Below are 10179 nucleotides of genomic sequence, written 5' to 3' on the forward strand. Positions count from 1 at the left end.
TGCTTAGGGCCTCTCACGAAGTGGCGGAGGCTGGCCTCCAACTTGCGATCCTCCTGCCTCAGCCTCCTGAGTTGCTGGGATGACCGTCATGGTGGAAGGGTGTGGAGGACCACAGGGCAGCCAGGAAGCAGAGGGGGAGGCCCGCAGATAGTCACACCAACCCTTCCAGAGCCACTCCCGGTGACCCACCTGTTCCATGCTCCCCCGGGGCAGTTCCCACCTGGTCGGGCCCTTCAAAGTAGGATGCACTGATGAGGTCACAGCCCTCAAGTTCCAATCGATTTACCTCTGAACATTCCTTCGTGGACCCAGGAGTTTTGAGGGGGACACCCCATATTCAAACCATAACACCCTCCCAAAAGTCTCTTGTGATTCCCTCTTGGAATCATTCTCCCCTCCTGTCCCCAGCCAGTGCTGATCTATTTCCTGACTTCTGGTTGTAGCTTTTCATTTTTTTTTCTTCTTTTCTCTTTCTTTTTCTTCTTCGTACGGGGGATTGAACTCAGGGTCTCATGCATGCTGGGTAAGTAGTCCACCACTTGAGTTGTGTCTTTTCTAGAAGCTTTTGAACAGAATTATACAGGATGGGGACCTTGAGGCTCTGGATTCTTTCACTTAGAATCTGGGTTTCGTTCATGTTACTGCGCACCCACCCCCACCCCCCAAAAAAATCATTTATTCCTTTTCATTGCTGTATAATATTCCATTGTATGGATATACCACAACATGTTTCTCCACTCCCCAAATGGAAGAAAATCGGAGTTGCTACCAGTTTTTAGTGATTAAGAATGAAGCTGCTATAAACATTCACATGGGTTTTTTTTTGTGTGTGTGTGTGTGGCCATAAGATTTTATTTCTTTTGGAGGATAACTCAGAGGGGACCAAAGGGTCATATGAGAGGTGAAATGTAACTTTGTAAGATAAACTGCCAAACTGTTTTCCAAGTGGCTGTTTTCCAAGTGGGGATGATAATGCCCACAGAGGACCACCTTAGACGTTTCTGAGAGGGATTAAATTGTTTGAGGCAGAGGGAGCATTCCGCAGAATCTGACATCTCATAAAAGTTTTCAAAATGTTATCTATAATCATTGCTACATATTATCATCTGTTCCGTTTTGGAAATATCCCCATCTGTGCCCAAAGTAGTTTTAGGATTAGTGGGTTCATGTTGGCTTGCGAGACTTTTCATTTAAGACAGAGTCAGAGAAATTTGCTTTTGACTATGATAGTGTGTGTGTGTGTGTGAGAGAGAGAGAGAGAGAGAGAGAGAGAGAGAGAGAGAGCACTGCAAGACATTTTGGACATGAGGAATCAAAAGATCCCAGACAGAGCTGGGTGTGGAGATGCACGCCTATAATCCCAGTGGCCTTGGAGGCTGAGGCAGGAGGATCACAAGTTAGAGGCCAGCCTCAGCCTCTTATGGAGACCCTAAGCAACTTAGCAAGACCCTGTCTCAAAACAAAAATAAAAATGCCTGGGGCTGGGGCTCAGCAGTGAACCCCTGGTACCCAATAAACAAATAAATAAAATTAATTTTTAAAAATCACAAACATCACTTCAAGATAGCAATATTGGGGCTCAGTGGCAGAGCACTTTCCTGACATTTACAAGGCCCTGAGTTCCATCTCTAGCACTGAGAGAAAAAATATATATATATATATATTTTTGTTTTTAAGCAAAGCAATACTATTTATTCCTAGAATCGTAATATGTAACATAAAATTAAATTCAAATGTATCCTAGAATATATGTGATTACCAAGTCATATGCCATGAAACATTTTTAACCAAAAAAAAAAATTTTCAAAGGCCATAAATATAACTTTGAAACTTTCAGAGTTAAAGACACGACCTTCAGCCGGGCGCGGTGGCCCACGCCTGTTATTCCAGCGACTCAGGAGGCTGAGGCAGGAGGATCTCGAGTTGGAGGCCAGCCTCAGCAATTTAGCGAGACCCTGAGCGACTCAGGGAGACCCTGTCTCTCAATAAAAATAGAAAAAGGGCTGGGGACGGGGCTCAGGGGTCGAGGGCCCTGGTACCACAGACCCACAGTCAAAGACATCCTACAGGGAGCCCTCCAAGTGCAGGTCACGGATCCAGGATGGAAATGTGGGTTCTAATGAAATGGGGCTTCACTGTGCTAAAAAGCAATAGTAGTATCTCCTGGGGTTTAAAGCATCAGTACAATTAAAACGCGGGATGACCATCAGAGAAACGGGAATGGCGCTCACCCAGGATGCTCACGTTGTCCCCGACCCTGAGGAGTGGGCCCTGCAGGCTGGGGTGTGCCTCGGTGGCACAGCGCTTGCCTAGGACCTTGCCATGCTCTAGGCAAGAATCTACCCCTGACCCCTGTCCCCAGCCCTTTTTATTTTTAATTTTGAGACAGAGTCTCACTGAGTTGCTTGGGGGTCTCCGTAAGTGGCGGAGGCTGGCCTCCAACTTGCGATCCTCCTGCCTCGGCCTCCCAAGCCGCTGGGATGACAGGTGTGTGCCCAAGCCCCACTTTTGGATTCTTGAAGCAGGAAATTGGCCTGGTCAACGTGGCGGGAAGGAAAAGGGTTCCTGAACTTCCATTATCTCATCACCAAATGCATTCTCGGGCCTCGGAGCTTCCCCAGAAGGCTGGACTTAACAACAAATTTTTGTGGTTTTTTTTTGGTACCAGGGATTGTACTCAGGGGCCCTCGACCCCTGAGCCCCATCCCCAGCCCTATTTCATATTTTATTTAGAGACAGGGTCTCACTCAATGGGTGAGGCTGGCCTCGAACTTGTGATCCTCCTGCCTCGGCCTCCTGACTCATTGGGATTATCTGACCCAAAGTAACTTTCTGTAACATTCTTGATCATTGGTGGTGCGGCATGTTCTCCTGGGGGTGTTATTAGGTTGGCACTGAAACATTTTGGATTTTGGAGCATTTCGGATTTAGGATTTTCAGATGAGGGATATCGAGCTTCTCCTGCCTCTGTCGGGCATGAACTTGGAGGCCGAGTGTGCCGCTCCAAAGCTGAGTATTTTCCCTGAAATAATCACACATAATCCTGCTACTGTGCCTGGGGACGGTGAGGCTGCGGGGAGTCTGATTTCCTGAGCCATGCACCATGCTGCAAAAGAATGCACAACCTCTCCTTCCCCCCAGCCCTGTCTCCTGCCAACCCACCCCAGGGGCTACTATCTGACCACGTTTTCTCGTCGTCTTTGGCCATGTGGCAGATGTCGCCGAGTCTGCAGAACATCATTTCCACGGGTACAGATGGTCCCTGGGCACAGTTGGAGCAGAGGTTCTGGCCGCGTCTGTCAACAGATCTGTTTCCAAATGGGAAGTTTGATGGCCTGCATTCACCAACCGCCTCTGGTCAACATGCGTGGGCAGAGCAGTGGGCGAGAGTCTGCTGATTCATTAATTATTAGATGAACACCTACTACATCCCTGGAGTTTCAATCCAGGCATTCATGGAGTAACCATTCAAATCCATATACAGTTTACTTTTTTTTTTTGGAGAGGGGAGGTACTGGGGATTGAGTGAGGGGCATTTGGCCACTGAGCCCCATCCCCAGCCCTATTTGGATCTTACTTAGAAACAGGGATCTTGCTGAGTTGCTTAGGGCCTCCCTTTTGCTGAGGCTGGAGATCCTCCTGCCTCAGCCTCCCCAGCTGCTGGGATGACAGGCGTGCACCGCCGCAGCCAGCTGGTTTCTTAAAGCCAGAAAATGTTACAAAGCAAATCACCCAAGGCTGTGAACACCTAATAACAGGCTGTCTCTTGTCAACTGCTGTCCCTTGGCCCACCCAGCCTCATGCCCTTATCTTAATTTTCCTGTGGGGACGCCTTTCCATCAGCCCACGTGGTTCAGGGGAGGATGAATTCAGGGTCGTTTAGGGGAAGCCCAGGGTCCTGGCCAATCAGAGCACATCTTTCCTTGCCTCCTTCAGTGATTGGTCAAAGATGGGCACGTGATCAAAGTCGGACCAATGAAATTGGACTCTGGGACTTTATTGTAGAGGGCTAAAGGATGCTTCTCTGACGAGTGACATTCAGGCGGAGGGCTGAAGGTCAAGTAAGAATGAACCAGCCCAGGGGCCACCAGCAAACCCAGCAACTCAGGAAGCCTCTATGTTGAGGCTTTTGAGGCCAGGAAGGGAGGGAGGAAGAGAAGCAGAGAAATGAGCAATTAAAACAAAAAGCAATCACACACTCCACAAGGGACCTACTTCTTCAATACAAATAACCGTTTCGTAATTTACTCGTTTTTCGGAACCTTGTATAATTTCGCGTTTCAGATTTTCTTCAATTTGGAACATTCGCTGTGTTTATTTATTTTTTTTTTAATTATGAGAGTAATATAACTACATTTTGGAATGTGCAGAAGGGAAACAGTAATTCTTTATCATTTCCTCACCAGGGACTGAACCCCGGGCACTTTGAACCACAGCCCCAGCCATTATTATTATTTTTTTTTTTTTTTCATTTGGAGACAGAGTCCTACTCAGTTGCTTATAGTGTTGCTAAGTTGCTGAGGCTGGCCTCCCACTTGAGATCCTCCTGCCTCAGCCTCCCAAGCCGGTAGGATTATAGGTGTGTCCTACTTATGCACATGCTGGGCTCAGGGTTTTGGCCACAGACTGTGAATCCTGGTACTTAGGGGGTCTCTTGTGAACCCCACCCCATTAGATTAAAGGGCCAGAGAATCGGGAGGTGAAAGGTCAATTTTGAGCAGCCTCTAGGGTAGAGGTGAACCCTTGGGGGAGGTTGTTCCAGAAGGAGGCTCCCAGGCACGAACCCTGGGTAGCAGTTGGCTTAGGCCAAGAATGAGTTGGAGGCGGGCTCATGGGTTTATATATCTGAAAAAAAAGTCCCACCAAAGTCCCAGAACTGCATCTCATTGGTCCAGCACGGGTCACATGCTGATCCTTCAACCAATCACCACGTGTCCTGGGAATCCGCAGCTCTAAATAGGCCACACCCAGGTCGCTTGGCCGCCCCTAGAAGCAGGCGGCCTAGAGTGCGGAGGGGCAGATTCTGGAGCTGGAGGGCTAGGAGGGGTCTGGAACCCGAGGTCCCCAGTTAGCCAGAGCCTGTCACAGATGTCCCCATGAGCACTTTTCACTGGCTGGATGATGCATTGCTGTGTCTTCCCTGCAGCTAGCAAGGGTCCCTCTAATTTATGATTCTAGAACGTTCCAGCTCAGGGGGGGGGAGAGGCGCTTCCTCAGTGGTCATTACACGTGTTTTTTTTTTTTTGAGGCATGGACTGGCTATCTGGGTCACCCAGCCAGGACATCCGAACCGGGTGTGACAAAAGATGTCTGTGACATGTATATTAAGAAATGCGTCCTGACATGCCATGAATCCTAAACTGAGGCTTGGCTGCGTGTCACTGTCAATACGCGACAAATCCCTGTGTCTCGGGCTCCATCCGGGGGAGGGGGGGGGACAGTAGGCCTCCCTCCTTTGACAAGTAACAAAACCAGGGACCCAGGGACCTTAAGTAGCTTATGGGAGGTGACAGAGCCAGGCAGGTGGAGGGGCTGGGGCTTAATCCCAGCCGGGCTGCCTTTGAAGTCCAATCTCCTTTGCAGAGAGGGGTAGCATTCTAGAAGTTTCTAGTGGTTTCTTGAACCCAGGGGGTTGCGGCAGGAAGGAAGGAGTCTCAGAGTCCCCCCCCACACACACACACACCAGGGGGACTTTGTGCAAATATTCCTGTTCGTTGGGCTTTGTGGGAGGTGGCAGGGGACGGTCAGCTTATAACCTGGGGCGGGTGGGGGACAGGGCCCCATGGAGCTGGGGGGGAGGGGGAGAGGCAGCAGGCTTAAGTCCCCGGATGTTGTCCACTGCTTTGGGCAACAGGAATTCAGTGCCTTGGACACTCAGCCATGGCCGGCTGCAGGGCCGCAGGAGCTGGCCCACCAGCCCCCCCATCCGTCTTCAGCCATTGGTTGCAAGTCCCCCATGGGGACAGTCACTTGCCAGTACATCCAGCAGCCAGAAGTAAGGCCTCAGGCGCTGCCAGATGCACGGGCCAGGCCAGGGTGACCTGAGGCCTCATGAAGGGGACCCACAGTGGCCACTGAGAGACTTTTCCTTCCCAAACTGGTGTGTGTGTGGGGGTCACTCTCTGCAGAAAGACGGGACAAACCTTTTCAAATCAGGGCCACCCCAGTCTCCTGGGGGCATCCGGGGTGCCCACTCTGCCTGGCAGGACCAAGACCAGGCTCTGTCCCTGACATTTCGGATCTGTTCCCCTCCCCCACCTTCTCTTGCTGCTGATCTGGGTTTGTTTTTTTTTTTTTTCCTGGTGTCACATCAAGAAGATTCTGGGGTTGGGGAAACAGCTCAGGTTAATTAGGTTTTTTTTTTCCTGGTTTCTAAGAGGATTAGGAGGAGGGATGGGGAGGTGACTTAGTGGCTGAGCGCTCGCCTAGCAGTGAGGGAGACCCTGGGTTCCATCCCCAGCACCGCAAAAGCGGAAAAAAAAAAAAAAAGATAAAATATGTCACATGCACAAAGCAGATAATCACGCACGACCTGCTGTGCACCCGGCCCCAAGCTGACAAATTAGACTGCTTCTAGATCTTTCTGTCTCTGCAGGACCTCCGCCACCCCATCCCAGCCTCCTGGGTGGTGTGTGATATGGAGACAGGAACCCCAACTTCCTCCACTCAGCTGCTTGGGGCTTTATCCACCTCTTGGAGCCTCAGTTTCCTCATCTGTAAAATGGGCGGCTCAGCCCTGTTCTCCTCTTTCCGTGGCTGACGTCTTGGCTCAGGAAGTTTCCGTGACAGGAAAAGGTCTCAGGGACTGAGGGAGGGGGTGGGCAAAGGTATCTGTGGAAACTGTTCCCTACTCATTTCTGTCTAGTAACTCTTTTTTTTTTTTTTAATTTCCTGCCAGGGTGATTTTGGATCATTTTTATCCTATTATCGTCATGTCCCCAAATCCCAAGATTCCTTCTGAAACCTTTGGGAGTCTCTATTTTCTCCCAGTTTCCCCCCCCAAAAAAAAAAGGGCAACAAGACTTCCTATCCTATAAGCCACCCACCTCCGTTAAGTATCACTTTAGGACAGGGATGTATCGGTTAGCTACAGCTGCGTAACAAATAGGACAAAGTTGATGGATTGTTAGCTACCGCTGTGTAACAAGTACGACAAACGCAATGGATGCAAACAGTGCTCACGGCTCATGAGACAGGTTTGGGAAACAGCCCAGGTTAATTACTTTTTTTCTGTGTGTGGTTTCTAAGAGGATTAGGAGCTACTAATGAGCTGGGCTTTCATTAGGGGAGCTGGGCTGTTCTTCTGGTGTCTGTCACATGACTGAAGTCAGCTCTGGGTTGGGCAGTGGGTTCATTGATCCCAGGTCGAGGGCCCCTGAGTTCAATCCCTGGTTAAAACAAAATAATTTGATATATTTATATATATGGAATATATTTGATTATCTCCTACACAATTACCAAGTGTGAAGTGGCCCTATGTCGCTCATCCCTCCGAGGCCCCAAAGATCACCTCTCCATGGACCCGCATCCCTCCTGGGTGGACCCTTCCCTGGTGACCCTCCCCTCTCCAGGAGACGGCACCTGTCACCTCCAGCAGCCAGGCCCAGGGACTTGGGTAGGAACATTCATGCAGCCAAATTCTCCCCATTTGGTGTCATGAAGCTAGAAACCCAGGAAAGATGGCTGACCATTAACAGCACGAGTTTATGGGATGGGGAGGCGGGATCCTAATTAGTAAATCGCTTCTCGACTCAGGGGACCCAGGGGTCACAGATCCAGGGTCAGAGTAACGAGGGGGAGAGAGAGGATAATAAAGGGGAGGAGGGGAGGGGTCATGCCTTTTATTTATTTATTTTGGGTACTGGGGATTGAACTCAGGGGCACTCAACCCCTGAGCCCCGTCCCCAGCCCTATTTTATATTTTATTTAGAGATGACAGGGTCTCCCTGAGTGGCTTAGAGCCTCACTTTTGCCGAGGCTGGCCTCCACCTTGCGATCCTCCTGCCTCAGCCTCCAGAGCCACTGGAGTGACAGGCGCGCACCCCCGTGCCCGGCCAAGTTGTGCCTTTTTTGGGGAATGCGCAGAGAACTTCCAGAACTTGGACATCACCTCTTTTCTGTTTCTTTTGTGAAATTATTATTATTATTATTATTATTATTATTATTTAGGGATCCTGGGAATTGAACTGGGGGCAATTTATCACTGAGCCACATCCCCAGCCCTTTTTAATTTAATTTTATTTTATTTTTATTTGATCAGTTGCTTAGGGCCTCACTAAGTTGCCGAGGCTGGCCTCCAACTTGCGATCCTCCTGCCTCAGCCTCCTGAGCTGCACCACTACGGTTTGGAGATGACGGCCCCCCCCCCACAAAGCTCCTGTTCCTGCAGGAATATTCAGAGGTAAGCAGATGTGGTGGTGCCCACTTCCAATCCCAGCCACTTGGGAGGCTGAGGCAGGAGGAGTGTAAATTGGAGGCCAGCCTCAGCAACTTAGCATCTCATTTAAAAAAAAAAAAAGATGAAAAGGGCTAGAGATTTAGCTCAGTGGTAAAGTGTCCCCGGGTTTAATCTCCAGCATTGGAAGAAAAAGTAAAAAAAATAATAATAATATTCACGAGTAAATTGGCTGGTCTGAGAGAGCTAGAACCTAATGAGTCCTCCTAGTTTGAATGGATAGGGAGGTGGGGTGTGACTAGAAGGGGTGGGTCACTGGGGGTATGCCCAGAAAGGGTGCATCTTCCCTAAACCCGGTCTTTCCCTCCCTCCCTCTCTGTTTCCCTCTTCTTCCTAAGCACACCATGAGCTGAGAAGTTTCCTTCCCCGGGGGGAGGCTGAGGCAGGAGGATCGCAGGTTGGAGGCCAGCCTCAGCAAAATCGAGGCCCTGAGCCACTCAGTGAGACCCTGTCTCTAAATAAGACACAAAATAGGGCTGGGGAGGGGGCTCAGGGGTGGAATACCCCTAAGTTCATCCCCAGTTCCCACCCCGCGCCCCTCTGAGCCTGATCAGCCTCACACCCAGCGTCCAGCCCTGGTCCTTCTCCTATGACAAACCGTCTGTCACTAAAGAGCCTCACCCTGGAGCTTGTGAGAGTCAGAATTTGACTTGTTTTGTTTTTCTCTAAATTACCAGGAGGACTTTTTTTCTTTTCTTTTCTTTTTTTAATTATTTAAAGAAATTAATTTAATTATTTAAGCAGCAGGAAGCAGCCTGCCCAGGCATCCCTCCAGGCTCGTCCTCAACAGGCCACAGCAGGCGACTCACCCGCTGGCTCTGCGAGGCTCTGAGCCTGGGGCAGAGGAGCCTGCAAAACCCGGGGCCGACCCGTCACTCAAGAGGCCACGCCCCCAGGGGGCGGGTCCCGCCGGCAGAGGCCCTGGGCAGAGGCTGGTGCATTCGGCTGCTCTCCTCTGGATATTTTTTGTTTTTCTTTTTTGAGATGGACTTTTGCTGTGTGGCCCAGGCTGGCTGCAGTGGGGACACCCAAGTGGCCTAGCGCACTACTGCCCCAGACTCCTGGGTTCAAGCGATCCTCCTGCCTCGCTCAGCCTCCTGAGTAGCTGGGAGTACAGTTGTACACCACTGCACCCATCAAGTATTATTATTATTATTTAAAAAAAAAGAAAAAACAACCCAGGAAGATGTTAGAATTTATTACATAAAAAACAAAAACAGATTGGGGGGCCATGAAGCCAGAGGAACCTGGTTTCCAGGTCCTGGCTCTACAGTTTATCAAGCTGTGTGACCTTGGGTCAGTCACTTAACCTCTCTGAACCTCCTTGATCACAAAATGGGGGCTCTCAGAAGTGTCCACCTGTCTGGATTTGGGTGAAGGCCAGTTAGGTGAGTGGTTAATAAGCTGGAATGTCAAGAAAGAAACGTTTCTTGGTTGGGGTAGGTAAGTCGAGCTTGCTGGGGTAACTCTGGCCTGATTATTGGAGGCATTAGGAACTTTTTATGGTTGCCACGGATCTCAGCCTCCTGTCCCCAACGCTGGCATTCCCCTGCATCAGAGGGCAGGTACCTCCCACGGTCTTCCCTGCAGATTCAGCCCCTTCCCAGCGGGCTCCCGAGAAAAATGCCCGTTGTGTGGTTCGGTACCGTTCTGGTGACAAGTGATGGGAAAATGGGGGGAACTTGTTGGTTTGTGCCATGAGAAAGCTTAGGGTATCTCTGACG

The sequence above is a fragment of the Ictidomys tridecemlineatus genome, chromosome 16, assembly GCF_052094955.1.
Source record: "Ictidomys tridecemlineatus isolate mIctTri1 chromosome 16, mIctTri1.hap1, whole genome shotgun sequence".
NCBI lineage: Eukaryota > Metazoa > Chordata > Mammalia > Rodentia > Sciuridae > Ictidomys > Ictidomys tridecemlineatus.